Source organism: Cetorhinus maximus, chromosome 9, assembly GCF_964194155.1.
Source record: "Cetorhinus maximus chromosome 9, sCetMax3.hap1.1, whole genome shotgun sequence".
NCBI classification, from domain to species: domain Eukaryota; kingdom Metazoa; phylum Chordata; class Chondrichthyes; order Lamniformes; family Cetorhinidae; genus Cetorhinus; species Cetorhinus maximus.
This window is the reverse complement of record NC_135887.1, coordinates 15,837,474-15,865,333: the sequence shown is the minus strand read 5'-3', so window position 1 is coordinate 15,865,333 and position 27,860 is coordinate 15,837,474. Positions and strand designations below refer to the sequence as shown.

Below are 27,860 nucleotides of genomic sequence, written 5' to 3'. Positions count from 1 at the left end.
GAGGGTGGGCCCCAGGCTGCATTGATCCTGAGCCTACAGAGGCCGCCTTGAGCAAGCTCAGGAGTGGGCCCACATGAAGTTCTTACTTGAACAGCTTGCTGATTTTATCACAGGGATGATGTAACACAGGCAGCTGACAGGCTGTCAACCGCCTTGCACTATTGCACAAAGTCCAGGTCTACCCCATGGAGAAACGTATTTGAGGGCACAAAAGAGACCGAATACAGTGCAGTTGGTTAGTGCTTTCTACTGGTCTTGCACGCTCATTAACACATACCTTTTTTTTGTGTAAAAGTGAGCAGATGGAAGAAAATGTGGCTGATAGTTAAAGCCCGCCTAGATCAGCCCTTGCTGTTTTGAATGTGCTATTGGTAAGTGGCTGTTGACAGCGGATTGTGTATTTAACAGTGAGGGCCCCAAGGGAAAGAACAGGCATTCTGCTAAGTTTTGTCCTGGACTGCCTTGCCTGGCTCTTAAAGGGAAACTCAGCATCCTTTTAAGCAGAATTTGATTTAAAAAGGCTGCAGCAGGTGTGGACTAGAACAACCTTCTTTTCATTACAGATGATTTTATACCGTCGGAGCGCAGTTGACCCACTGGCGAATCACCATAAGCCTTGGTTCCAGAGCTGTCAATCTACTCTAACATTTAGGACTACAATTCCCCCTTTTGGAATAAGGGAGCTAGTTTTGGAGTGGCAAACACAGGAAGCTGGTCCCGCTTGGTTTCTCTGCTGGGATCACTCTTTTAAAAAAAAAATGAAGCCCAGCCTGTCTACAGAGACCAGATTCTCCTCCCTCCTCCTTTCACCTCCCCTGTGCCACCAGTGATGAAGGCTGCGCTGTAATTCCAAATAACGCACAGTTTATGAGTGTCTGTCTACAATGTACAATAAATATGTCCAGAACCATTTGTAAATGTAGGACAAGTGCTTATTATTTTCAGCTCTTTCAAGCAAATTTCGCTCTTCTTTCAGCTGGGCATATGTTGATCTTTTGCACTGAGCTGCCTATCTGTTACAAGGACAGCAACTTGTATTTATATAGCACCGGTAACGTAGCATCCCAAGGCACTTCACAGGAGCGCTATTAGACAAACTACATAAAGAGGTATTGGGACAGGTGACCGAAAGCTAGGTCAAAGAGGTAGGTTTTAAGGAACATCTCAAAGGAGGAGACTAAATATAGGGGTAACCGTTCTCCCTTGGCCCACCGCACGGGATGATCTAGCAGTTGCAGATTTGGTTAGCATGGCTGCCTGAAGCTCTTTTTCTAGACTGATTCTCGTTACTGAACCATACATTAATATCACACAGAGGTGATGAGGTAGAGTGTAATGACTGCACTAAATTTAGAGATGAGACTGCAGCTTCACTGATTCCACATGGGAATATAGATTAGCAGCTTTGTCAGCCTGGGAGAGCACAATTATTAGTTTGCTCGCAATACTGCTCCCAGCTACAGTGAATTGACAACTTCTCAATTTGTTTGTCTGAAGCTTCTGGTTTCCCAACAACGTTACGAGCTGCTGCTCTAATCGCAGCTTCAACAAGCGACTTTCACCCAGTTTTTGTCACTAATTTTCACCTTTTGATTTCTCGACCTTCCCTGAAGCCGCCGATGCTCGTAGCCAGCCCGTACCGCACCCGAGTGGCATTTTTCACGCGTGAGTCTCAAAGGCAAGCGTTGGAAAGTTATTTAGCTGTGGAGAACAACAAAGTAAACTCAAATCTTCACTCAAAACCTCATTTCCTTGTGACATTTATCCCCACCTTCAAATGCATTTTAAAAAAGCCGACACTTCCACCGTGTCTTCAACCATTTCCACGAACTCTTCTCCGAACTGCGGGTCAGTGTCCGTTCTACCTCACTACCCTCTCTGAAATGCCTTGGACATTTTCCCCACATTGCATGTGCTAAATACATACAACTCATTGTCCTTAAACCTGCGGGGCCACAGGATAGTGATCAGGGTGAGAACACTAATGGATTTCTTGGTTGACTCCTTAGCAATGGAGATGGGTATTGGATCACAGGAGGTGCACTTCATTGAACAGGAAGTTTATGGCACAGAAAGAGGCCACTGAGCCAGCCAAGAAATGAACCACCCAGCCTAATCCACTTTCCAGCATTTGGTCTGTAGCCCTGCAGGTCATGGCACTTGAGGTGCATATCCAGACACCTTTTAAGTGAGCTGACGGTTTCTGCCTCTACTACCCCTTCAGGCGGTGAGTTCCAGACCCCCACGACCCTCCGGGTGACAAAAGTTTTCCTCATCTCCCCTCTAAGCTTTCCACCAATCATTTTAAATCTATGCCCCCTAGTCACTGACCTCTCTGCGAAAGTAAATAGGCCCCTCCCACCCACTCTATCTTTCATGGGGCAGAATATGTCTTCACCCCAGAATTGAAGAATTTTATCGACATTTTAGCTGTAGACACTTCCTGATAAATGGAATGTTGGATTTCCCTCAGGTTATAGCAGATTTGGAACAGGATTTCTATTGGCAGTTTATAAAAATTGATTCAGAATGCAGTAAATTCACCTCATAACACATAATTCAACATAAATTCTTGTCAGTCAGTAAAAACCTGTAGTAGAGAGAGGCCTTTTCCTTTCATTTGAAAGTAGGTTTATACTCAGTTTGTACAAGCTCTTCCTCTGCAGGATGCTCTGTTTTCCCTGCTCCCTCTTTTTTTTTCATCCACAGCCAAGCCCCTAATGGCAGCAGTCATCTTTTCTCAGTTAATACTGCGCTTCCTGTATCAGCTCCATCAACTTGTCACAGCATCACATCCTTGTTGCTCTCTCCATCTCCATTGCCAGACCTTGATTCCATCCTGTTTTCTCTCTATCTTATCTCCCTTGTCAGCTTATCCCAGTCTTTATGTCTCTTATGCTTCGCATCAGCCTTCATCCCAGCTTCTGACTCTTAGCTTCCTGAGAAAGCATCACTTCTATCCTGGCCTCTGCCTATTCTTTATCTTGGCTGATTATTAGTTCCATCTGTCCCTTGGCCCTATTTTCAGAATTTTCCTCTCAATACTTTGACATCCACAGTAGGGATCCATATTGATGATGACTTGCATGATCATGATGAAAATGTGGGAGGTAAGAGTAGCATTTCAAATGATTGGGTCCTGTAAACTCAAATTATACACCTTACAATACATTGTGAACATAAAAAAAACATGGAAAACAAAAATGACATTCAGTTCATCATCCCTGCTACTTCCATAAGACCTGAAAAAGAAACAAAGAACTTCCATTTATATACAGCCTTTGATAACCTCAGATCTCAGATGTCCCAAAATATCGTACACCCAATGAAGTATTCTTGAAGTGCAATCATGACTGTAATGCAGGAATTGTGGTGCACCCAGTTAGCACACAGCAAGATCTCACAATCAACGATGCAGTCATCTGTTTTAATGATGTTGGGTGAGGGATAAATATTGGCCTGGATATTAGGGAGAGCACCCTTGGATTTCTTTAAATCAATGCCATGGTATTTTTTATGTCTACCTGAGACAGAAGTTGGAGTCTTGTTTTAAGGTCCTGACCAAAATACAGCACTTCTGACATTGCAGCACTCCCTCAATATCCCACCTATTTAATCTCCTGAGAACATAAAAACAAAATAAATAGGACTAGGAGTAGGTTGTACACCTTCTTGAGCCTGATTTGCCATTCAATAAAATCATTTTACCTCAACTCCACTTTCCTGCCCTACCCCCATATCCCTTGATACCCTTAGTGTCCAAAATTCTATTGCCCTAATTTTTTGAACATACTCAATGAGAGTTCCAAAGATTCACAACTATCTGAATGAAGAAATTTTTCCTCATCTCAGTCCTATATGGTCGACCCCTTCTCCTGAGTGCGATCCTGAATCCTCAGCTCTCCAGCTAGGGGGAAACAGCCTTTCAACATCAGCCCTCTGAAGCCATCTCAGAATTTTATACATTTCAATTAGAACACCTTGAAGGGGAATTTATGATTCGATATTCCATGATTCTCAAAGGTTTCTAACAAAAACCTCAGAATATTAATGAACATAAGAACATAAGAAATAGGAACAGGGATAGTCCATATGGCCCTTCCAGCCTGCTCCACCAGGCAGTAAGAACAGAGCTAATCTTCTACCTCAACTCCACTTTACTGTCCTATATCCCAGTGTTTAACCCTAGATTGGTGTCCTTTATAAATAATATAACTCCTCTCTTCATCCAGCAGCTAAACAACCATTATATAGATAACTTAGAGCAATTCATTGGTGATTGATCGATGCAGTGCTCACAAGCCTCCAGTTCTGACTGGAGTTACATTGTGTTATGGCAGGTGTCCATTTTACCCCTTCTCTGAGGTGGGATCCCCCATGGAAATAGGAATCCTGCTGAAATCCCTTCAAAACACAATCAACAGCAACAACTTATAGTTATATAGCACCTTTATTGTAATAAAATGCCTCACAGTGCTTCGCAGGAATATGATAAAGCAGGGTTAGACAATGAGCCACATAAGGTAATATTAGGATAGATGGCCAAAGACTTGGTCAAAAAGGTAGGTTTAAGGTGTCTCAAAGGAGGAAAGCGTGGTAGAGAGGGGGAAAGGTTTAGGGTAGAATTCCGGATCTTAGGATCCAGGGAGCTGAAGGCATGGTCACCAATGGTGGAATGATTAAGATTGGGGATGCGCAAGAGGTCAGAATGAGATGAATGCAGGTATCTCAGAAGGTTGTGGAGCTGGAGGAAGATTAGAGAGAGAGGCTGGGGCAAGGCCAGAGAGGGATTTGAAATAAGGATCAGAATCTTAAAATCAAGCCGTTGCTTGACCAGGAGCCAATGTAGGCCAGCCAGCACAGGGTTAATGAATAAATGAGATATGATGGGAGTTAAGACAGGGGCAGCAGAGTTTTGAATTATCTCAAGTTTACGGAGGGTAGAATGTGGGAGACCAGCCAAGATTATGTTGAAATAGTCAAATCCATAGGTAACAAAGAGGATTTCATCTGCAGATGACCTGTGCCAGCAATGAAGTTGGGCCATATTACAGTGATGGAAATATGATTGTGTGGATAAGCTCGTATTGGGGTCAGATATGACACGAAGGTGGCAAACAGTTTGGTTTTGTCTCAGGCAGTTGCCAGGGAAAGGGTTGGAGTCAATAGCTAGGGAACAGAGTTTGGAGCAGGGATCACAGCCAATGGTTTCAGTTGTAGTATTCAATGGTTCAAACCAAAGTCTAAAGCTGTGATAGTCTATTCAGTTATCAGAGATGAGAGAGATCCTGAAGGCATAGGATGGATCTTTTAGCTAAAAATGATCGACAGACAGGGTTTTCGATTTTGTTATCACAGGTACATTAGCTGAAGCTCAAAGTTGGGATAGAGACTCCTGAAAGTATGGGCAGCTCATCAACAAGTTTGATCCAGGATGAGAGACCTGAAATAATCTAGAGGGAGAATGGCAGAAAAGACCCAAAAACATAATGAGGCACATGGTGAGAACCAGCACCTGTAAAGATTGACGGTTAGGAAATTCTGGGCCCATGGACTCCATAATGGATGGAAAGTAAGGCGGAACAAGTGATTAGGTGGACAAATAGAATGTTGTCATTTATTGCAAGGAGAATGGAATATAAAAGTAGGGATATTTGCGACAGTTGTTCAGATCGTTGGTGACACCACATCTGGGGCAGAATTTTGCCGTCAGCGGGCAGGCCCAGGAGTGGTCAGGAAGCCGACCGCTACCTGTGATTGGTCCCCGACCACGATTTAATGCCGGTTGGCCAATTAACGGCCAGCCAGGGTGAAACGTGCGCTGCTGGTGTGGGAGTGGGAGCAGCGCAAGCACTGAAGTTCGCGCATGCGCACGGGTGCACACACTAAAAGCTCCGTGAGGCAAAGAGCTGCCTCAGGGAGCTGAAGATTTTCAGCACTCATAATAAATAAATGAAAAATAATGAAAACATGTCCCCTCATGTGACATAAGGACATAATTACATTAGAAGTTGTGCAGAGATTCACGCGACTGACACTGGAGGTGGGGGGGTTATCTTTTGAGGAAGGATTGGATAGGCTTGGCCTGTATCCATTGGAGTTTAGAAAAATGAGAGGTGATCTTATTGAAATATATAAGATCCCGAGGAGACTTGACAGGGTGGATGCTGAAAGTATGTTTCCCTTTGTGGGAGAGACTAGAACTAGGGGACACAGTTTAAAAAATAAGGGGTCTCCCACTTAAGACGGAGACAAGGAGAATTTTTTCTCTCAGAGGGTTAATAGAGTGTGAAATTCTGTTCCCTAGAAAGCAGTGGAGTCAGGGTCATTGTATATTTTTAAGGCTGATTTCGATAGATTCTTGATTGACAAGGGAGTCGAAGGGTAGATAGGAAAATAGAATTGAGGCCACAATCAGATCAGCTATGATCTTATCAAATGGTGAAGCAGGCTTGAGGGGCCAAATGGCCTACTCATGCTCCCAATTCGTATGTTCATCAGGGCCTGTAGGCCTGCAGTTTCCTGACCTGTACTCCCTGTGACGACAGTTCTCACAGGGAGTGTCTAATCAGGAAATCAGCCTTTTGACCTTGAGTCCACCATCATTAGTGAGAACTGATTAATGTGTTTAGAATTTCCTCTGTGCCTTCTGTTTTGGTTGTGTTGGCATCACAGACTAACATCTATATTCCGCCAACATTTATGAATGTGGTCAGCAATATGACAATGACCCAGATAATGTTATTTTTGAGACGTTGGTTAAGGGATAGATATTGGCCAGGGCACCGGGTATAACTCCCCTGCTCTTCTTCGAAATAGTGCCACGGGATCACAAGAACACAAGAAATAGGAGCAGGAGTAGACCATATGACCCATTGAGCCTGCTCCGTCATTCAATATGGCAAAAGCTGATCTTGAGCTTCAACTCCACTTTCTTGTCCGCTCCCCATATCCCTTAATTCTGTGGACAATGCGTATGTAAGTTGTTGTTGTTGGCTGCACTCCCTTTTTAGTTATCTTAAAAAATTTGTTTCTTAATTTTTAGTTGCACTTCAGTCCCACACTCCTAATCTTTGAGCTCCTGGTGCGGAGAGGGAGTAGGACATTCTTGTGGGCCTGCACCTTGGGTCTGGCTAAATTGGCCATGAACAGGTCCAGGCAGTGGGCAGCTGAGGGGGGGGGGGGGTCATCCAACCCGACTGTCTGCCCCTCTTCCGCGGCTACATTCGTGGCTGGGCGTCCCTGGAATGGGAGCACGCGGTGTCCACCGACACACTGGAGGCCTGGCGTGATCGGTGGGCACAGCGGGGGCTGGGGCAAATTTTAATTTGAGTTTTTGTAAGTTTCCTTTGCATCCTTTTGTTCTTTAGTTACGGTGTCCCTTTAAGGGGTTACTAACCCACTTTTATTAATTTCGTTAATTTGTCCCCCTTTTTTGTTAATTTGTTTGCTTCAAAAGAATATGTCCCTTAATTCCCTCAGAGATCGAAAATCTGTCTATCCCAGCCTTGAATGTATTCAGCGATGGCACATCCACAACCCTCTGGGGTAGAGAATTCTGAAGATTGACAACCCTTTGAGTGAAGTAATTTCTCCTCACCTCAGTCCTAAGTGATTGGGCCCTTATATCTGGAGACTGTGCCGCTGTGTCTTAGATTCCCCAACTCACGGAAACAATCTCTCGGCGTCCACCCTATTAAGCCCCCTCAGAAGTAGGTTTCAATGAGATCACCTCTCGTTCTTCTAAACTCCAGACAATATAATCGCTTACATCCACCTGGAGTAGGCAGACGGTGTTTCATGCACAAGGACAGCGGTTTTCTTCAGTGTCTGCCTCAGTGAGAGGCTTTATTGAACTGCTCCAAGGCCTCTGCCTCCAGAGGTAGGCCTCAGGGCGTAGTCACATGACTACGGAAAACCTGATGTGACAATCAGTCTGGTTACATTTCAAAATCCAAACAGATGGGACCTCGGTTTAATGTCCCACCCAAAAGACAGCACCTCTGACAGTGCAGCGCTCCCTCAGCATTGCATTGGAGTGTCAGCCTTAAGCTTTTTTTTTGGTGTGGCTCGAGCCCTGGAGTGGAACTTGGACCCAGAATATTGTGATTACGCTTGAGCCAGTAACAAACGCTGACCTAAAGTTATTTCTGAAACGTTGCTGGACATTTCGTCGTGTCAAGTGAACATGTTTTACTTTCCACCAACCCCCACCCCACCCCACCCTTCTCCAAATTATCTTCCTATGAGCTGCCACCTCCAGGCAGGAAGATAAGATAGAACAAAAACAAAAATACCTGGAAAAACTCAGCAGGTCTGACAGCATCTGTGGAGAGGAACACAGTTGACGTTTCAAGTCCGTATGACTCTTCAACAGAACTAAGGAAATAGAGAAATGAGGTGAAAAATAAGCTGGTAGAGGGGGGTGGGACAGGTAGAGATGGATAGAGGGCCAGTGATAGGTGGAGGCAAAGAAGAGATTGCCAAAGATGTCATAGACAAAAGGACAAAGGTGTGTTGACGGTGGTGATATTATCTAGGGAATGGGGACATTAAGGGTAGCAAGCAGGACAAGCTAGTGCCAGATGGACCTAGTGGGGGTGGGGTGGGGGGAAGGGAAGATAGTCTGAGACACTTTTGGCTGGTCATGTGTCTCAACATTACCACGGGTAGAATTTTTACCTCGTCGGGCGGGCCCAGAAGTGGCTGGACAATGGACTGCTGCCCACGATTGGGCCACGACCGCGATTTCACACTAGCTGGCCAATTAGCAGCCTGACAGCTTGAAACGCGTGCTGATAACCTCAGTGCTGTTGGGGTGGGGGCGGGAGGAGCGCGAGCGCCGAAGTTTACGCACGTGTGGCAGGTGCGCTCAGTGAAAGCTCCCTGAAGGCGCAGAGTTGCCTCAGGGAGCTGAAGATTTCTAACATTAAAAATAAAGAATTCAAAAATAAGGAAAACATGTCCCCTCATGTGACTCTGACATGTTAAAAATGAGTTTTAAAGATCTTATTTTTAATCACTGTTCAAAACCTCACCCCGCCCGTGGATGAGGTTTCGCAAAAAATGCAAAGGCCGCTTGGCCTATTCATCCGCCCGCCAACTGTAAGGTTGGACGGGTAGGGAAAAATTCACTTGAATTGATTAATTAATGGGCTTAACAGCCCCCTTAATTGTCGGCGGGCGCGCTGCTAACTCCTGCGCGTGCCCGCCGACCGAAATATTGCGCAAGTGTTCGATGACATGGAGACGCTCGCGCGATGTCATTGCGCACTGTTTCACGCTCGTGCGTGTCGGGTGCGCGCCCACACGCCAAGCTGAAAATCCTGGCTTATATGTAAGATTCAGAACTGAGCTAAAAAAATGTGCCCATGTAGAATTTCTGTGTATGCTCTCGCCCACTCAAGATACACTGCACTTGCTCAAGTCCAGAGAGCTAAGATGCAAGTTGGCAGAAACAAGGTTTTGAGACCCACAAGTGTGCAAAGGATGTTCCTGGAGTTTAACCAGCTTAAGTTATGCAGCGTGGCAGTATGGATCGCTGCTAAGCTCCCTGCTGTTTGTACAGCCTAGCAGTTGGGTTGCTAGGTTATCAGGAGCCAAGAGAAAAGAACTTGAATCACAGTGACAGGTCTGCCTCTCTAGGTTTTATAAGTGAGTCACACTGGCTGCACAATCAATAACAATGTCCTAGAGTACAAAAGGTCTATTTGGTTTACTGAACTCATCAGAGAAGATTGAATTGGTTCTGAATTTTCATCACCATGTGTGTCCCCTTGGAGTCCATGATCTGAAACTCATAATCCAGAAACCACTTGTCCTCCCTGAAGTGTCCAATTGTCTCTAACTCAGGTTCTGCGATCTTGACCCAAAATAATCTCAGTTGGAGACACATCTCTCAGATGTGCTTGTCCATATTAACACCTGCTACTCAGAAACTCTCATATCCTGCAAGAACCACACATTGCTGTTCAGTTCTGCATTGCTATTCTTCCTGTAAAGATTCTCATTAAACTACTTTCAACCCCAAGAACAGCACACTTAACTCCCCCACTTCATCCACATAAGAGTAGCCACTAGTTGGTCATAAGAAAATTAACAGGTGTAGCCCTGAACCAGGAGTGGCTTGGAGGGCGGGACAACACATTGTAGGACATCTGAGTGCATTGCTATTCCTCTTCTGCCCACACAAGTGGTATTTAATGGAGGCAACAAGGTCTTTACCTGCCAGCTGGGGAGTCGGAGGGAGCCCTGTGTTACCTCTTTTCGGGAATGCTTGCTGAATTAAGTGCCACTCAGGCACTTAACTGGACAGTGGTGGGCTTTCCCTGGGATCAAGGCCCCCAGGGGAAGAAGTCCCACCCACCAAAAGCCGTTTGGCCAGTCAGAGGCTGGCACCTCTATTGAATGGCAACGCCATGGGGAGGGGTTGACTGCTGCAGGCATGACACTCACTCAAGGCCTAGTATCGTCGCAGGCCACAGATGGTGGGAGGGGGAACACGGGGTGGGAGTCGCGGGGGAGGGAGATTGGCAGCAAAGCAGGGAGGTGGCTCTCAGTGGGCCCCATTCTTTCTGATGCTGGGTCCCTCAGTCAGGCACTGAGTGCACTAGTAGCCCACTTAAGAGCCTCAATTGGGGGGGGGTGGGGCTGGAAGGCTGTCCATGGGCCTTCCCGCCATGGACTTAATCGGGGTGGAGGTGGGGACTCTGCCACCCTCCCACCTGATTAAATGCACCCTGTCACTAAACCTGCCACAAGGGAGGGCATTAAATTCCACCCATAGAGTATAAAGAGAAAGGTGGTAGGGAAAACACACCACAGAATGAACTGATAATGGATTGAGAACCAAGGACAGCAGATGCTTGTAAGTCCCCCTCCATGTCACTCACTATCCTGACTTGGAACCATATCACTGCCCCTCCTCTGTCAGTGTTTCAAAACCCTGGAACTCCTTTCCTAACAGCACTGCGGGTGTACCTACACCATATGGACTGCAGCAGCTCAATAAGGCAGCTCACCACCACCTTCTCCAGGGCAATTAAGGGGTGGAAAAACAGAACTGTACCTCCATATCAGGCTTCTAATGAGAGGGGCATATTTAAAACAGAGGGGCAATAGGAAGCAAAGGATTGCAATATCAGAGCATGCAAAATTAATTAAATAGAAAAGACAAAAGGAAGACCTGCAGTTATGTAACACCTTTCATGAGCTCAGAATGTCCCGAAGGGCTGTATAGCCAATGCCGTACTGTTTTAAGTGTGGTCACTGTTGTTACGTAGGAAGCATGGCAGTCAATTTACATACAAAAGCTGGGATTTTCCAGCCCCGACACCAGTGGGCCTCATCATGACGCTCACTGGTGTCAGGGCCGGAAAATTTCGTCCAAAATCCCTCAAATAGCCATGTGGTAATGACCGGATAATCTGTTTTTCCGATATTCGTTGAGGCGTAAATATTGGCCAGGACACCAGGTCTAACTCCTTGCTCTGCTTCCAATAGCCCCATGGGACCTTTTATATCCACCTGACCTGAGAGGGGCAGACTGGACCCCAGGTTAATCTGAAAGACAGCACCGCCAACAGTACAGCACCCCCTCCATACCACACTGGAAAGATTATTAAACTCAAGTCCTGGAGTGAGATTTGAATCCACGGCCCTCTGATTCAGAGGTGTGAGTGAGACCCACTGAGTCACAGCTGACAAACCAGGAGAATCTGAAGCAGTTGCATCCTAGGACAGAAACTGCCTGGCTGCAAACTGGATGTGAGTGGAAAATAAACATATTGGTTGATAATATTTTCTGGAGAAACATAGGCCTGGAGTTTACTCCCTGGGCACAATACTAAATTGCCTCATTTTGTCGATGCCAAGTTACACCCAAGTGTCTTCCATTTTATTGAAATACACCCAAACTTAAAGCGGGCTGACATGGATGTAAATCAGCAGAAACAATTAGAGTATAATTACAATTAGAGCCAGGGATTATGTTTTTTTTTGTGGAAGGTCCGTTACTCTGAAACATTTTGGCTAATACTATCCCCCGGCAACGTAGGAATGACAATAATGTGCTTCGGACTGTGTCAGGCTATAAATTAATTATAAAATGGCAATTATAAATTGGGTTCAAGTTCCTGGAGTTATCGCAAGACATCGAGCAATTTTGAAACACAGTCTGTGTTAAAACATGCTGGTGGAGGTGGGGGGGTCATGAAATGACACGTAGTTACCACTAACCTTATCTCTTCCGCAACATTGTTTTTGGTATTTGGTAACTTTTGCATCAAGGTTGGGAACTTGGTTCAGAGCACGACATGCTTTCTGATCAGCTCATCACAGGAAAGATCTCACTGCCCTTGAAGTGATGCTTGGTGAAGATGGTTCCAGGCATCAGCTGCAAAGGCGAAGTTACAAGGCACGATTAGGAAAGCTGACTTCAGAAAAGGGACTCCACGGGAAACTGTATGAGGCTTTCAAGATCGTGAAGGAGGTCAGCCAGGCCAAGCCAGGCAAGTTGGTCGGTGCCGGGTTCAAATAACTGGTTAAAATATGGGAAAATGGAGAACTTGCATTTATATGGTAGCAATCATATCCTCAATGTTCCAAAGCACTCCACAGGCAGTGGATGACTTCTGAAGTGTAGGCACTCTATGTTATGAAGGCAAATGAGGCAGCCAATGTACGTACAGCAAGATCCCACAATCAGAGGTGATATTTAAGGGATAAATGCTCTCGGGGATATTGGGAAGAGAAATTGGTGAGGTGGTAAATAGCGAGGAGGATAGCCTTAGATTACAGGAGGATATAGATGGGCTGGTCAGATGGGCTGATCAGTGGCAAATGGAATTTAATCCAGATAAGTATGAGGTGATGCACTTGGGCAGGACAAACAAAGCACGGGAATACATGATGAATACACTGGGAAGTACCAAGGATCAGAGGGACCTTGGTGTGCATGTCCACCGGTCCCTTAAGGTAGCGGGGCAGGTAGATAAGGTGGTTAAAAAGGAATAAGGGATACTTGCCTTTATTAGCCGAGGCATAGAATATAAGAGCAGGGAGGTTATGCTGGAACTGGATAAAATGCTGGTTAGGCCACAGTTAGAGTATTGCATGCAGTTCTGGAATCCGCATTACAGGAAGGATGTGATTGCACTAGAGAGAGTGCAGAGGAGATTTACCAGAATGTTGCCTGGGCTAGAGAGTTTTAGTTATGAGGAGGGATTGGATAGATGGGTTATTTTCCCTGGAGCAGAGGAGATTGAGGGGGGCATGATTGAGGTGTATAAAATTATGAGGGGCATAGATAGGGTAGACAGGAAGGAACTTTTCCCCTTGGTGGAGGGATCAATAACCAGGGGGCATAGATTTAAGGTAAGGGGCAGGAAGCTTAGAGGGAATGTCAGGAAGAATTTTTTCACCCAGAGGGTGGTGGGAATCTGGAACTCACTGCCTGAAAGGGTGGTAGAGACAGAAACCTGCGTAACATTTAAGAAGTTTTTGTTTGTGCACTTGCGATGCCATGGCATACAAGGCTATGGGCCTTGTGCTGGAAAATGGGATTAGAATAGTTATGTACTTGTTTGACCGGTGCAGAATCGATGGGCTGAAGGGCCTTTTTCTGTGCTGTAGACCTCTATGACTCTATGACCTTGCTTCTCTTTACATCCATCTGAACAGGCAGGGGGAGATTTTAGTTCAACATCTGGGGCTGAATTTTGCCGTCGGCGAGCAGGGGGCGGGGCCCACTCGCCGACGTGTAAAATGACGCGGGATGATGTCGGGAGGAACCCCTGATGTCATCCCGCCCCATTTAAATATTCAGGAAGGCGGGGCCACAGCAAAATCAGCTGCGGGCCCGCCGACTTGTCAATGGCCAATTGAGGCCATTGACAGGATAATTAAAACAATTAAAGGACCTGCCTGTCCAAATTTAAGGCTGGTGGGCAGGCCAGGAGCCCCGGCGGGAATTAGAAAAAACATGAAACCACATCCAGTGGCGGGATGAGGTTTCGTGTAGGGTTTAAAAAACTTTAATAAAGTTTTAGCGAAATTTATTAACATGTCCCATCTCGTGTGACATTGTCACATGAAGGGGACGTGTTAAGGATTTTTTTATTTTTCTATTTTTAATGTGCGAACAACTTTCAGCAATCTCCCTGGGGCAGCACTTAGCCTCAGGGAGGTGCGCGCACCACTGCATTTGGGGAATCCCCCCCCGCCCGCCTGCATAGCGCTTCCCGCCGGACATCACGCTGGGCGGGCCTTAATTGGCCCGCCCACTTAAAATGGCGGCGGGGCCCATTTCTCCGGCGGGGATCAGCTCCCTGCCTGCTGGTGATTGGGTCAGGCCTGCCCGCCCGACGGGCAGAAAATTCTGCCCCTGATCTGAAAGATGGCATTTTTGACAATGTAGCACCCCCTTGGTACTACACAAAAGTGTCAGTCAGAATGTTGTGCCCCCGTGCTGAACTAGGGCTTGCGCCCACAACCTCTCAGAAGTGAGAGTGCTGCCATTGAGCCAAGCTGACACCTAAAAATATACAAAGTTATTATTTAAAAGGCCAAGTCAAGTGGAAGTTTTAATTATTTAAGGACTCGTGGAATAAATGGAGAACAAATGAAGTGAATAGTACTAAATAATCCAGACAGCAGGTAGATCTGTTTCAGGAGAAGGCAGCGAGTGAAATTATGGTACAGACATTAGCATACAAATACTTAATATGCTCGGATGATGTCCCTCTGTCTGCTATTTTAGTTAAGCTGCAGATGAAATAAGAGATGGAGGAAGGTCTTACGAAGACATTTAAGAATTCATTTGCTAATATCAGCAACAGTGGTTTCTAAACCTTAGTGAGAACTTGGGGAAGGTGTACTTGGACCAACGTAAAGGCCTGGATTTTCATCACCGAGGTGGGTAGCGGGAGTCAGGAAACTTCCTGGCTAGACCCGCTCGCCTTGGGAGAAAATGCCCAGAAAGGTGGGATTTTCATAGCCGGTGGGTGGGTGTGGGCTGGAGTCAGGCCAGACAACCTGGGAAAAAGGTTGGAGTACTGGGTTTCTTATACTGGGACTGCTGGGTGCGGTGGGCTGTTCAAAACTCCCACCTCAGTGCTCTGGGACTTCATCCCAGTTAAAATAGGCCCACCAGCCCTCATCCTCCACACCCCCTCGCGCCCCCCATACACTCCCCATGTCCCATCAATGCCACCTCATGCCCCCAACCGCTTTCTCATTCCCCTGATGCAACTCATGCCCCTCCACCCACCTCCCCATGATTCCTCATGCCCCCTATGCCAGGTTATGGCACTTCACCCTCCCCTTATGGCCTCTCATGACCTCTATGCTAAGCTATTGTACTTCCATGTCCACTCACCCACTATACATTGTACAGAATCAATGACCCCTACAGTGGGAATGGGGTTGGGAATCCTGGAATCGGTAGCCACCCATCATTTTTAAAGGACTCCTGAGTCACCCTGACTTGGTGAAAATCCAGGCCAAAGTGATGGACTTGCTGTTTCCCTTGGTCTTTTCCTATTGCTACAAATTCTAATGATTTTATGCTCTGTTTGGTACCAGACATAAAGTACCAGACCACTAAATAGCTCTTGAAGAACTGTGTTAAGAATATAGAAAATGGGAGCAGGAGAAGCCCAAATGGCCCCTTGAGCCTGTTCCGTGTTCAGTAAGATCATGGCTGATCATCGATCTGAAATCTAATTTCGTGTCTGACCTGAATATCCCTTGATTCCCTTAGGCCAGAATTTTCCCACTGGCATGTGGGAGTGGGCCCCACATGCTTGCGCGTAAAATGACACGCGGTGACTTCGGGCGAGCGTCCCGACGTCACCGCGATATTTCGTTGGGCGGGCGCGCGATGCTCTCCGATGCGCACCCACCATTAATTAACGGGCCACCTAAGGCCCTTGAGGCGCCAGTCGACGGTGATTTTTTGGCGCCCATGCAATCTTTGGGTCGGCGCACGGGCGCAATGGGCAGGTGGTGGGGTAGGACACATTTGTATAAACTCCATCCACGGGTGGGATAAGCGGGCTCAGTGGGATTGCGAGTGTGCTCTGTCAAATATTGATTTTTCAAAGTTACTGATGCTTGCCTGTCTGATCTGCAATTCTTCAAAACGCATACCAGCTGCTTGGTCTGGACTCACAACCTTCAGGTCAGCGCTCTGCAGTGAGGAATCTTTTCTGGGCCTGCAGGTTTCAGGAAGCCTTCCCTTAGCCTGGGAATGGGAGCTGAACTCTCCACTGGAGGCTGCTCCTCTGAGGAGGAAGGGAGGGTTAGAAGGGGGAGGAGGACAGGAGTGCACATTCAGCCTCCAGAGGAGCCACCTTTGGGAGGACAGGTGCAGGTACAAGGGGCGCAGGGCCAAGAGGTAGACCCAGGTGGAAGGGGCCGCAGAAGACGCCACTATCCTGTTGCCAGGGAATACAAGCGACGAAGCAGCTACCTCAATATGTCTGAGGTGCAGTGCTGAAGGAGACTCCGACTCTCAAGGGAGACAGTCAACTATATCTGTCAGATGATTGGGCCTGAGATCTCAGCTAACTGTGTGGGTGGACACCCATGTCAGTGGCTCTAAAGGTCACAGCTGCCCTCAACTTCTATGCCTCTGGCTCCTTTCAGGGGTGGGTGGGTGATCTTTGCGGTGTCTCCCAATCAGCTGTCCACACTTGTGTCAATTAGGTTACAGATGCTCTGTTCAGACATGCATTGACCTTCATCCACTTCCGCTGGGACCAGGCAAGTCAGGTACAGCGAGCCAGAGGCTTCGCGGCCATTGCTGGCTTCCCCCGCGTCCAGGGTGCAATAGACTGTACACATGTGGCCATCAAGGCACCAGAAGGTGAGCTCGGTGCCTTCGTCAACAGGAAGGGCTTCCACTCCATGAACGTGCAGATAGTGTGTGATCACAGGATGCTGATTCTACAAGTCTGTGCAAGGTACCCAGGCAGCTCCCAGGGCGCTTACATCCTCAGACACTCCCAGGTGCCGGGGCTCTTCAGTGCTCCAGCTCAGCTGGATGGTTGGCTGCTGGGTGACGAGGGTTATCTCCTCAGAAGGTGGCTCATGACGCCTCTCCGTTATCCAAGAACAGAAGCTGAGGAGCGCTACAATAGGAGCCACAGCGCCACAAGGGCTGTGGTGGAGAGAGCCATCGGTCTTCTCAAGATGCACTTCCGATGCCTGGACCACTCAGGGGGCGCACTCCAGTACCCCCCAGATCATGTCTCGGTGATAGTGGTTGCATGCTGCGCTCTCCACAATCTTGCGCTGGAAAGGGGGGATGCAGTGGACGATGAAGACGTCGACGCAGTGTCTGCGGCTGCACACGATGAATCCAGCAGTGAGTCTGAGGATGAGCACGCACAGGGAAACGCTGAGGGGGTAGACACTGACCCGGGCATACTCCAGGGAGGCAGGGACACCAGCCATGCTTTAATCCAACAAACCTTCAGCTCGCACACCACATATGGAACTCCAGGACAAGCCTGGGCTGTAGGCTCCACACTCGATATGTAAGTGCAAAATCTGACACGTTAGCAACAGTAACTAAGGGCCTTGTTGATAAAGCTGAATGTCCCACAAAGCACTCATAACATTTTTAGAAACCATCCACCTGCATAAGGTGACATGTCTGAATTTAATATTACAACCAAAGGAACTTAAGGAAACAAAATGACAAAGGTGTTAAAAATCACACCATCTCACAAAGACCTCATTGCAGGCCAACACAAGAGCACCTGTGAAAAACCTGTGGTGTGCCTAAGGTGTCTTATGCTTTCGTTTCCTGGTGCTACGTCTTGGTGCCGCCCCATTGCTCGGAGTGGCTTCTGAGACAGCCTGCTGACTGCTGTCCTGTTGGCCTTGGTGACCATGGCAGACATCCTCTGGCCCGTGGAGTCTGTGCTGGCCCCGCCTGGGAGGGAGCTGCCAGTTCCTCAGCTGGCATCTCCCCAGTCGTTGCAGCCTCACCAGATGCAATGGTCACTGGCAGAGGGGCGGAGGAGCTGCCGCCGTCATCCAGAGCGCCCTGAGAGGAGCTCGCAAAGATGACAGACAGCTGCTGCACCGACGGGAGGTCACTTCGGACCTCCCTGCTCACTGTGGATGGATGGGCACTGAGCTGGGAAACTTGGTGCCCAGACCATCTCTCACATTGGCAATGACCAGCTGAGGTTAATGCCGATGTGAGGGCTTGCTGGTCCGAGCGCATCCCCAGGAAGCCCTGATGGGTCTCCTGGAGGAGCCTCTCCACGAGAGTTGCCACTCTCTTCATGGAGGATGCATGGCGCTCGTCCATGAGGCTCATTGCTTCGGCGAGCGTCCGCATAGACTCCTCCACCATGGATACCAAGCCAAGCAGAGCCTCATGTATCTCCACCAGATGCTCCCACACACCCAGCCGCATTTCCTGCAGCTGCTGCATTGCGGACGACTCCAGAGACACATCATCAGGCACCGACTGAGCATGTGCCTGGTCCCCTGCAGTCCTCCGACTGCTGGCGCCATGGGCACTCTCTGTCCTTACCAGCTCCTCCAGCGAATGTGAAGTGCCCTCACCAGTGTGCGCCAGGACACTAGCCGATGTTCTAATTCCCACCAAGGTGCTAGTATCTGTGCTAGTGCCTGCCTGGCGAGACTTCAGGGCCCTCAGGTGTGAGAGGGGGCCTCTGCTGCTCCTCCTCCCGGCCCTGCTCCGCTGATGCTGAAAGGAAGAACAAGGACATTGGATCAGTTAACATGGAGACAATGTCAATGTGCATCCCTGTCCCCCAGATCATTGTGCGCTCATCCTTCCATAAGCAATGGTCAAGCCATGTTGCAAACTTCAATCACTGAACATTCAGCCATGACTGTTGGGAGAACAATGGTGACCTCAATACTGGGCAAACATATCTGACCGTGGCACCCCAGCCTCACCAACACCGGTGGACCTGGGCACATGGCCCTCTCCAAATCTAGGGCCTCCTGCTTGAAGTGGCTGAGAATCGCCAACTGTGCCTGGCCGCCACCAGTCCTCACCCACTCGGCTGCATTATGTGCATTCTTCTCCTGAAAAGGAGAGAAGAGCATTGATTAGTGCAAATTGTACCTGGTCTCTCTTCATGGACAGCCCACCCCAACCAGAGTGGGACATTGAAGGGCTCCAGTGTCTCCTCACTCTGCTGCTGCCGAACACTCACACAAAGATGTTAAGCCTGTCCCCCCCAGCCCCCACCTCCTTGGCCAAATGCTGCCTACATCACATTCGGCACTACATGGTCTAATCTTCCATAGCAAGGAGGCGCAAGCACGTGGAGCATAGAGGACAGCAGATCTATCGGTGCCCCGCCACCTTGAAGCTCTCTCCCAGCATCTCATCATCCTGACTTTGACATGTCCTGAAGTTCCAGCACTGTGTCTGGGTGCAGCTCCTCCAGGTTGCCCCCAAAACAGTAATATGGGACTCTGTGTACCACATGCCATCTCATCACCACCCTCTCAGGGTGACCTCGGCATGGGCAATATCTGCTGGCCCACCCAGCGAAGGACACATGGCATCAATGATTCAATGCAGTCACTACACTCAGACTTGGTGGGGGGAGCACCAGGGGGGAAAGACTACCTGCTGGGTTAAGTGACCAATGCCAACATGGTACTCACCCTTCCTGAGCGCAACAGGTCATTGAAGCGCTTACGACACTGGATCCACGTGCGCTGCACCACGTCACAGGAGCTCACCACCTCCGCCACCTCCTCCCAGGCACGTTTGGTCATATAGGCGGGGCCTCCTCCTCCTGTCCTGGGGTACGAGGACCTCCTCGAGGAGGGCAGCAAGACATTTAGCAGAAAAACAAGGGGCACAGTGCCCCCCTGCCCTACCCTCCTGCCTGGCCTGCTCACCAGCAGCGCTCTGGGGAGCCCTTCCACTGGCCATGATTCGCAGCCTTTGAAAGGCTGCAGCAACTTTTTAAAACAGGCCGCCTGGGTCACCATTGGACCCGATGGTCATTGCAGACTCGCTGCCGCCCGCCCACTCCCGCTGTCCTCGGGAGCCGCGATTCACGCTGGGCGGGGCTTAATTGGCCCACCCGCGTAAATAGGCGGCACGGACCCGATTACGGGTGGCGATCAGGTCCGCGCCCGCCTGAGCCTGCTTCGCCCGCCCGGCAGGCAGAACATTTCGCCCTTAATGTCCAAAATAACTGAGCATCCACATCTGGGGTGGAGTGTATTTTAAAAAAGCCTTTCTTGTTCCATGAGATGTTTCACACAAGTCTTGCGTTGGTTTCTTCTCTTGGTTTCTCTTATCACTTGTTTAATTGTCTTTTGTTTGTCTTTATAAATTTCCTAAAACTCCTGAGTGCTGCGTTTCTTATACATCTTGAAAACTTTCTGTTTATCTCTAACACCACCCTTCACATCCCGATTGGACCAACAACAGCTTGCAGCTAGCTAGCACCTGTAAAATGTCCCAAGGTGCTTTACAGGAACATCATCAAACTAAACTTGACACTGAGCCACATGGTATATTATGGCAAATGACCCAAAGCCTGATCAAAATGGAGCATCTTAAAGGAGGAGAGAGAGTTAGAGAGGCGGAGAGGTTCAGGGAGGGAATTTCAGTGTTTAGGATGTAGGCAACAGAAAGCAATGTATAAGAGTCCAGAATTGGAGGAGTGCTAAACTCCTCTGAAGTACCTTGGGATATCGTACTCTGTAAAAGGCGCAAGATAAATGCAAGTTTTTGTTGTTGTGAAATATATATCACTTTCCCGCTTTGATTGCCAAACAATTATTGCGTTCCACTTAATTTTAAAAGCCTATTATTCCACCTCCGTCTGTTCTTTTAAGATCCAGTATTTTAGTGTCAATGTCCTTCTTTATCCCCATGACCATTTTTGTTCTAAAAATATGATGATTACTGAATCCCAGGTGACCACATAATTCTGCCGCATGTACTCCACCTGGTGTATTAATAAAAAGTAGATGCAGAATTATTGCTGACCCCTGGTTTTTGAGAGACCTGACTAAGGAAGCAATCCTGGACCTTCTCCAAAAACATGCAGCCTTCCTTAGACTGTCCTCTACTTTTTATCCAGACACCTTCTGGGTAATTTAAATCCTCCATGATTAATGTTTTGGCCTTTTCATAGGCCTCCTTAAGCTTTAAAAAACATCCATTGTTGACTGGCTCCCATATCCAGGGGTTTTATAACCACCATTAATTACTTCTTCCCTTTAGTATCCCAGGGCCTCAATTCAAGCTGTTTTCGCTGCATCAGCCAAAGAGTGTGTGCCATTTATTTCCACGGGTACAATTCGCTGTATAATATGGTCACTGCTTTACCTCCTTTGATGTGTCAGGCTGTGGGATTTTAGTGTCCCAATCAATGCACTGGTTATTTCTCAACGGAATCACTTTAAGTAACAATTGAAGTCCGAGTTTTACTCTGCAGTTAATAGTTGAAAATGGGAACCACAATTATGCAACACATTCCCCTTTAGTACAATAAGTTCCCCTTTAGTGCTATACATTCTGTATCATTGAATTTTAAAAAAACTGCAGCACAGGTGCACAGTTCATGTACCCATGCTGCACGCTTTCTCAAAAACAGTTTGAAGCAAATGCGAATCCCTCTGCCATCACCTGCATGTATATTTTTGTCAGAGATGAAGGAGGGATCAAAACCCAGGATAAATCCAGTTATCACAATAATATAAGGGGGTGGGGGGTTGGATGAGCTTTGGTCAGATGGACTGACTGTCCTGATTCACACTTAAAGTGCTCTTGGTTGAGGGTTAAAAATCAGATTGTCGTCTCATTGCTGTGCCCAAGTTGGATGCCACATTTCCTGCATTACAGTCTCGAACGCAGCTCTCCGAAAACCGGAGATGTCTGAAATCAGGCATTTTTATAAGCTGCCATGCGTGAATTTAAATTCTTATTAAATGAGTAAAATGACTTAATGGCTTGTTTGGCTGGATGCTGCATTGATACGGTGGCCGGCCGGACTATTTATCTGCTTCGCGCATCGGTCTTTCCCTGCGCCCTGAGCGGTTCAAGTGACCCTTGGCCCCACTCGACTTGGCTTGGCCCGATCCACCTTGCCCAACCCCACCTGGCCCGTCCCAAACTGCCCAACCCCAAAACTGGCAAGATCCAAAATCCAGCACAGACTTGGTCCTGAGGGTTGCTTGTTTTAAGCCACAGTACCTGTACTACAGTGACTACACTTCAAAAGTGCTTCACTGCCTGTGAAACACTTTGGGACATTCTGAGGTCATGAACGGTACGACATAAATGCTAGTCTTTCGTTTCTCTTTCCAGTGGGAATCTTACTGACTCCCACTTCTTTCCATCGCCCTGATGTACAAAGAGCCCTGCGTCACTATCAGCACAATGCTGAGCTTCTTTTGAACACAGCACTGAGCTGCAACCACATTAAAACACCCCAAGGAAAAAGTCTGTTTCTGCAAATGTGTATATGGTGTGTGAGCACGCACACTTTTAGATTTCTTCCCCTGCCCTCTCTGTACACCTTCCCACGATTAGAGGGGCAAATAGGCAACCTATCTCTGTAAATAGATTTTAGAGGCCAGCCAGCTGGGATGTCTTTTCTTCACTCTTTCTCTTTGAAGAAGCTCCAGTCAAACCCTTTCTGTCACATTCTCTACCTTACCCTAGGCCTTCGCTTTTGTTCTTCCTCCCCCTCCCCGCTTCCGACAGCATAAAACCCACCAAATTTCTACCCTCCTTCAGTTCTGAAGAAGAGTCATGTTTGACTCGAAACGTTAACTCTGTTTCTCTCTCCACATATGCTGCCAGACCTGCTGAGTATTTATGGCATTTACTGTTTTTATTTCAGATTTCCAGCATCCGCACTTTTTGGATTTTATTTTAGTGTTTAATTCACTGCCACTTGTCTTCCAGGAATGCCTACCTTGAACAAGTCCTGCCCTTCTCTGTGATGAGATTTCCGTTTGCTTCTTTTACCTTGTTCTCCCTCATTGCTTTCAATTTCCCTCCTGGGGTTTGATAAGGGGCTGCCTTTTACATGCCCCCTGCTGGATGTGTTTTCGGTAGTGGGGGGCCATGTAAAATAGGGCGGGTGCAATCTGCACCACCTTCCCACCTACCCTCGAGCTCACCCGCCTAATATAAGTCGGGGGGGTGGGGGGGGGGGGGGGGGGGGGGGGGGGTGGGGGTGGCAGATGCTGAGATCGGCAGCCCACCCGCCTTATTCAAATAAGCAAACAAGGGTCAATTAGGCTTGTTACCACGCCACTTGACCCTGATAATATGCTGCTCACGCTATAAAACGCTTGGGCAGGAGTGGGCAGCCCGATTTTTCTTGAAAAAGGGAACCTTCAAAGGGCGAGAAGGAGAGGGGGAGCGGTTGATCTTCGGGCGTTGCCCTTTGTGGTTCAAGGGTCAGCCCCCTTAAGATCGAAACCCCCCCCACTTCCTTCCTAAACCCCTTCAGCCTTAAACCCAATCCCTCTGTGCCCCACCCAGACCAGCTGAAACCCTCCCTGACCAAAACCCTGGGCTTGCAGGCTTTGGGGAGCCCTGGGCTTTCCCTGTCATCTTCTTGCAGTTCCAGCAATGGCCACTAAAGTGCCCTTGCCGCTGCTGGGACTGATGGAATTGCCGGCCAATCCAATTGGCTGGCAGCTCCAGAGGGCGGGACCATCCTTCCCGGTGAGGGGCAGAAGTCCCGCTTGGCCCTTATTGTGGCTATGGGGCGGGCCGGCGTGAAACAGGTCAGCTCCATGCCAACTTTACTTCTGGGGAAGCGAGTTGTCTGCCACACACCCCCCCCTCCCCCCACCCCACCACAACAACCCCACCGTTCCCACCCCCCCACCATTATTATTATTCAGCCCAAGATGTCTGTCTTTACTACAACCATTACCACTCTCTTTTCCTTTTGTTCCATGGCACTTTGCCATTTAATCTCTCCTGCCCTCCAACCTATCCCAGACCTTCCCTTTTGTCCTTCCTCCCCCCGCACCCTTTTGACAGCATCTAACCCATCACATTTCTACCCTCCTTTTATTCGACTCAGCACATTAATTCTGTTTCTCTCCCAACAGATGCTGCCAGATTTGCTGAGTATTTCCAGCACTTTCTGTTTTTATTTCAGATTTCCAGCATCTGCAGAATTTTGCTTTTACCTTTCTGTCACTCTCCTGTCTAACTGAGATCAGACAGACACTTATTACAAACCAAACTATGGGCACAAAACCATTGCCTACAGATAAACAGTGTTGTGTTTTTGTACGATTTTAAGCTTGTGATCAATTGGTCTAATATGTCATAGCACACTGGACTTACTGAATGTGACTTTGCATTTTAATTACATTCATTACATGAATGAATTTTACTATAATTTTATACAACAAGAGACTTTAATGTGGTCTGTTAATAATGTCATTCATTTACTGCTTTAGAATATCTGGTCATTATCTCAGCGCTGTCTGCAAATCACCTACTTAAAAATACTAAATTTGTTTACCAGTTCTCTTTCCTTTCTTTACTTCCTCTCCCAAAGGCACGAGCTAGGGCATAGCAACATAGGGATCACACTATGGCCAGAGATTTGAGCGCACCATTTAGGCTGACACTCCGGTGCAGCACTCAGAGAATGTTGCACTGTCAGAGGTGCTGCCTTTTAAGTGAGATGTTAAACAAACACCCCATCTGGCTTCTCAGGTGGATATAAAAGATCCCAAGACACTATTTTGAAGAAGCGTTGGTGAGGTTTTCCCCGTATCAGGGCAACATTTGTCCTTCAACAAACACCACTGAAACAGATTATCTGGTAAACATCATGGGCAGAATTTTCCCGTCGGCGATTTGGGGGCGGGACCTGCTCGCCGAGGGGAAAATGACACGGGATGATGTCGGGAGGAACCCCTGGCGTCATCCCGGTCCATTTAAATATTGAGGAAGGCGGGCGGACAGCGAAACCAGCTGTCCGCCCGCCGACCTGTCAATGGCCAATTAAGGCCATTGACAGGATCATTAAGCTTGTTAAATGCCCTGCCCGTCCAACCTTAAGGCTGGCGGGCAGGCCAGGAGCCCCAGCGGGCTTCTGATAATACATGAAACCTCATCCACTGGCGGGATGAAGTTTCATGTCCGTTTTTAAAAACTTCAATAAAGTTTTTGTGCTTCTTATTAACATGTCCCATCTCGTGTGACATTGTCACGTGAGGGGGACACGTTAATAATTTTAATATTTTTCTATTTTTAAAGATTTTTATACTGTTAGTAATCTCCCTGAGACAGCACTTCACTTTGACAGATGGGGAATCCCTCCACCCCCCGCACAGGAAGCGCATAGCAGGCCACTGGGCGGACCCCATTTTGGCGGCGGAGTTCGGCTGCCCGCCCATCAAGGTAAAAATTCTGGCCCATATTGCTGTTTGTGTACAAATTCATTGCCACGGTTCCTACATTATAGCAGTGACTACACACACTCACATGTGTATGTATGCACACACACACACACACACACACGCATTCACACACACTTTATAACAGGGTTTGATGGATAATGGTCATAAACAGGAACCTTGGCTGGTTTCTCTCTTCAACGACCTGGAGATCCTGCACTTGAAAAAAACTTCACTTCAGACCAAACAAAAAGCAAGGAACAGTAAAACATGGGACTATAAAATCTTCCCACACTTTGGCTTGCTCCCATGAGGAAAATTGAACCTATGATCAGGAGAATTTCAGCCTTACCTTTGTTTTTACCATCGCTTATTTTCATTTTTGTCCTGGTGGTAACTAGGTAAATGGGAGTCAGGCAGCAGGGTGGACAGGATGTGATATATGGGCATTCCTCCTTGTCCTCTAGTCATGCTGCACTCCTGCTGCAGAAAAATAAAACCTTTGCATTGTTCAATTTTGTTGAGAAAAATGTTTCAAACCAAGGACATTTTTAAAAAAGATCATGTATCATTTTGGGTAGTTTATGCTTACACAACATTGCCAGTGCTGATAAGGGCACTGAATCTTTACAAGATAAACCCCTTTGCCGAGTGATTTAACAGCTGCTTTTATTTTGCTAACAAGACCCTTGTGTTTATTTATAATGTGCATTGATGTGCCGTTTCCTACATAAAACATTACATGAAGAATTAACTAGTTCCTTTCAATTGTTTTCTATAGCTGTGGTTCTGTATTGCCAGAGATTTTTCCGTAGGGTTTAGCTTTAGTTGACAGGGTGTAATTGGAACAAAGCTGTGTGTTTGAAATATTAAATACTGTAGGGTACTTGGTTTGTGGAATCGCTTTAATGTCACAACTTGGGTGTTTAAACGGCTTTGTATCATGTGGGCTGGGGCACATCAGCTGGATTCACAGTTTCTTTTTTTTAAATGCAGCACAATCATCCTACTGTTTTCAGTGTCCAAGTTTTGTACTGAAGTGCCAAATTCCTGGAACCAGACAGCACAAGCAACCTCGGATAGCGCTGGAGCCAGACAGATGCTGCTGTTGAGCCAATTCCTCCTCGTAACTTTGAACAGCGATCAACAGGCTCTGAGCTCCTGCAGCGAGACCCCATTTGGATTTGCTAAGAACCCCCCAGTTTGTCTCTGAATCATGACCCCTTGTAATAGTTTCAGATGATGAGTGCATTCAGCAAAAGGATTGCTTTGAAAAGTGTAGATGATGGAAGATCTATTCTTGTTTATTCATTTTGGTGGGGGTTTTTAATGGTTAAAGTAGTGTCAATTCTGCGGTCTGCGTACAATAATATAATGGAGTAGTATTGATGGGAGCAGCTGCTGTGGTGGTGTCACCATAGCAGCAGCAATGTAGCAATGGGCATGTTTCTGTTGGTTTGATGACTTAAAGCCAGTAAGCTGCAGGAATAGAGCTCAATTATCTATTGCCTTGCATGGCACCCCTGAGCTGGGTCTCTCTCTGTATGGGAGGAAGATTACGGAAATGGAAGTTGCTGTAGAGAGTTGGAGATTGACAGTCGCAGCAGATAATGGGGTTACCACTGTGAGGTGGAATTCAACAAGGCAGAGGCTAAATGTGAAAGAATAATTTTTTTTTACCTTTTGAATTAAAAGACAATGTTTGTTACAAAAAAAAGAGAGGCCATCACTATTCATTTCTGCCTTTGGCTATTTCTGATGCCTCCTAAAACAGTTCTTAAAGGTGGGGGGGGTGCTGTTGGCAGCCACGACTCTCAAAAGGCCGGTGTCTGATTAGTGTCTGAGACCTGGGGCAGGATTTTCAGCTCGGGCGTGTGGGGGGGTGCCCGCCCGACACGCACGAGTGTGAAATAGCGCTTGATGATGTCGGGTGAGCGTCCCAACGTCATCGCGCACTCATGTGATACTTCGGTCAGCGGGCACACGCAAGTGTCGGCAGCATGTCCGCCGACAATTGTGAGGGCTGCCAAATCAACGAATTAAATTGAATTTTTTTGCTGCCCGTCCAACCTCAGGTGGGCGAATGGGCCAGGCGGCCTTCGCATTTTTTGCGAAACCTCATCCACGGGCAGGTGAGGTTTTGAACAATGACTAAAAAAAACAATAAAAATTTTTAAAACTCGTATTTCACATGTCCCTGTTCATGTGACAGAGTCATATGTGGGGACATGTTCCCCTTATTTCTAAAATCTTTACTTCTCATGTTAAAAATCTTCAGCTCCCCGAGGCAGCTCTGTACCTTCAGGGAGCTTTCACTGAGTGCACCCCCATGCATGCGCACACTTCAGCGCTCGCGCTGCTCCCCACCCCTACCCAGGCAGCGCTGAGGTCATCAGCTAGCCGTTAATTGGCCAGCCAGTGTGAAATCGCAGTTGGGGCCCGATCGCAGG

At 47.5% G+C, this 27,860-nt stretch overlaps 2 long non-coding RNA genes across 2 annotated transcripts in view; one reads left to right on the top strand and one right to left on the bottom strand.

The window, feature by feature from the left end:
* LOC144684160 (uncharacterized) overlaps nt 1–27,860 on the bottom strand; it is a 52,596-nt gene that overhangs the window by 10,981 nt on the left and 13,755 nt on the right. The window contains exon 2 of the long non-coding RNA XR_013577422.1: nt 25,763–25,893. This is a non-coding gene — a long non-coding RNA (uncharacterized LOC144684160). The remainder of the gene's footprint in view (nt 1–25,762; nt 25,894–27,860) is intronic.
* LOC144684161 (uncharacterized) lies at nt 194–27,590 on the top strand. The gene is made up of 3 exons (XR_013577423.1): nt 194–371; nt 977–1,121; nt 26,407–27,590. It is a non-coding gene; the product is annotated as an uncharacterized LOC144684161 (long non-coding RNA).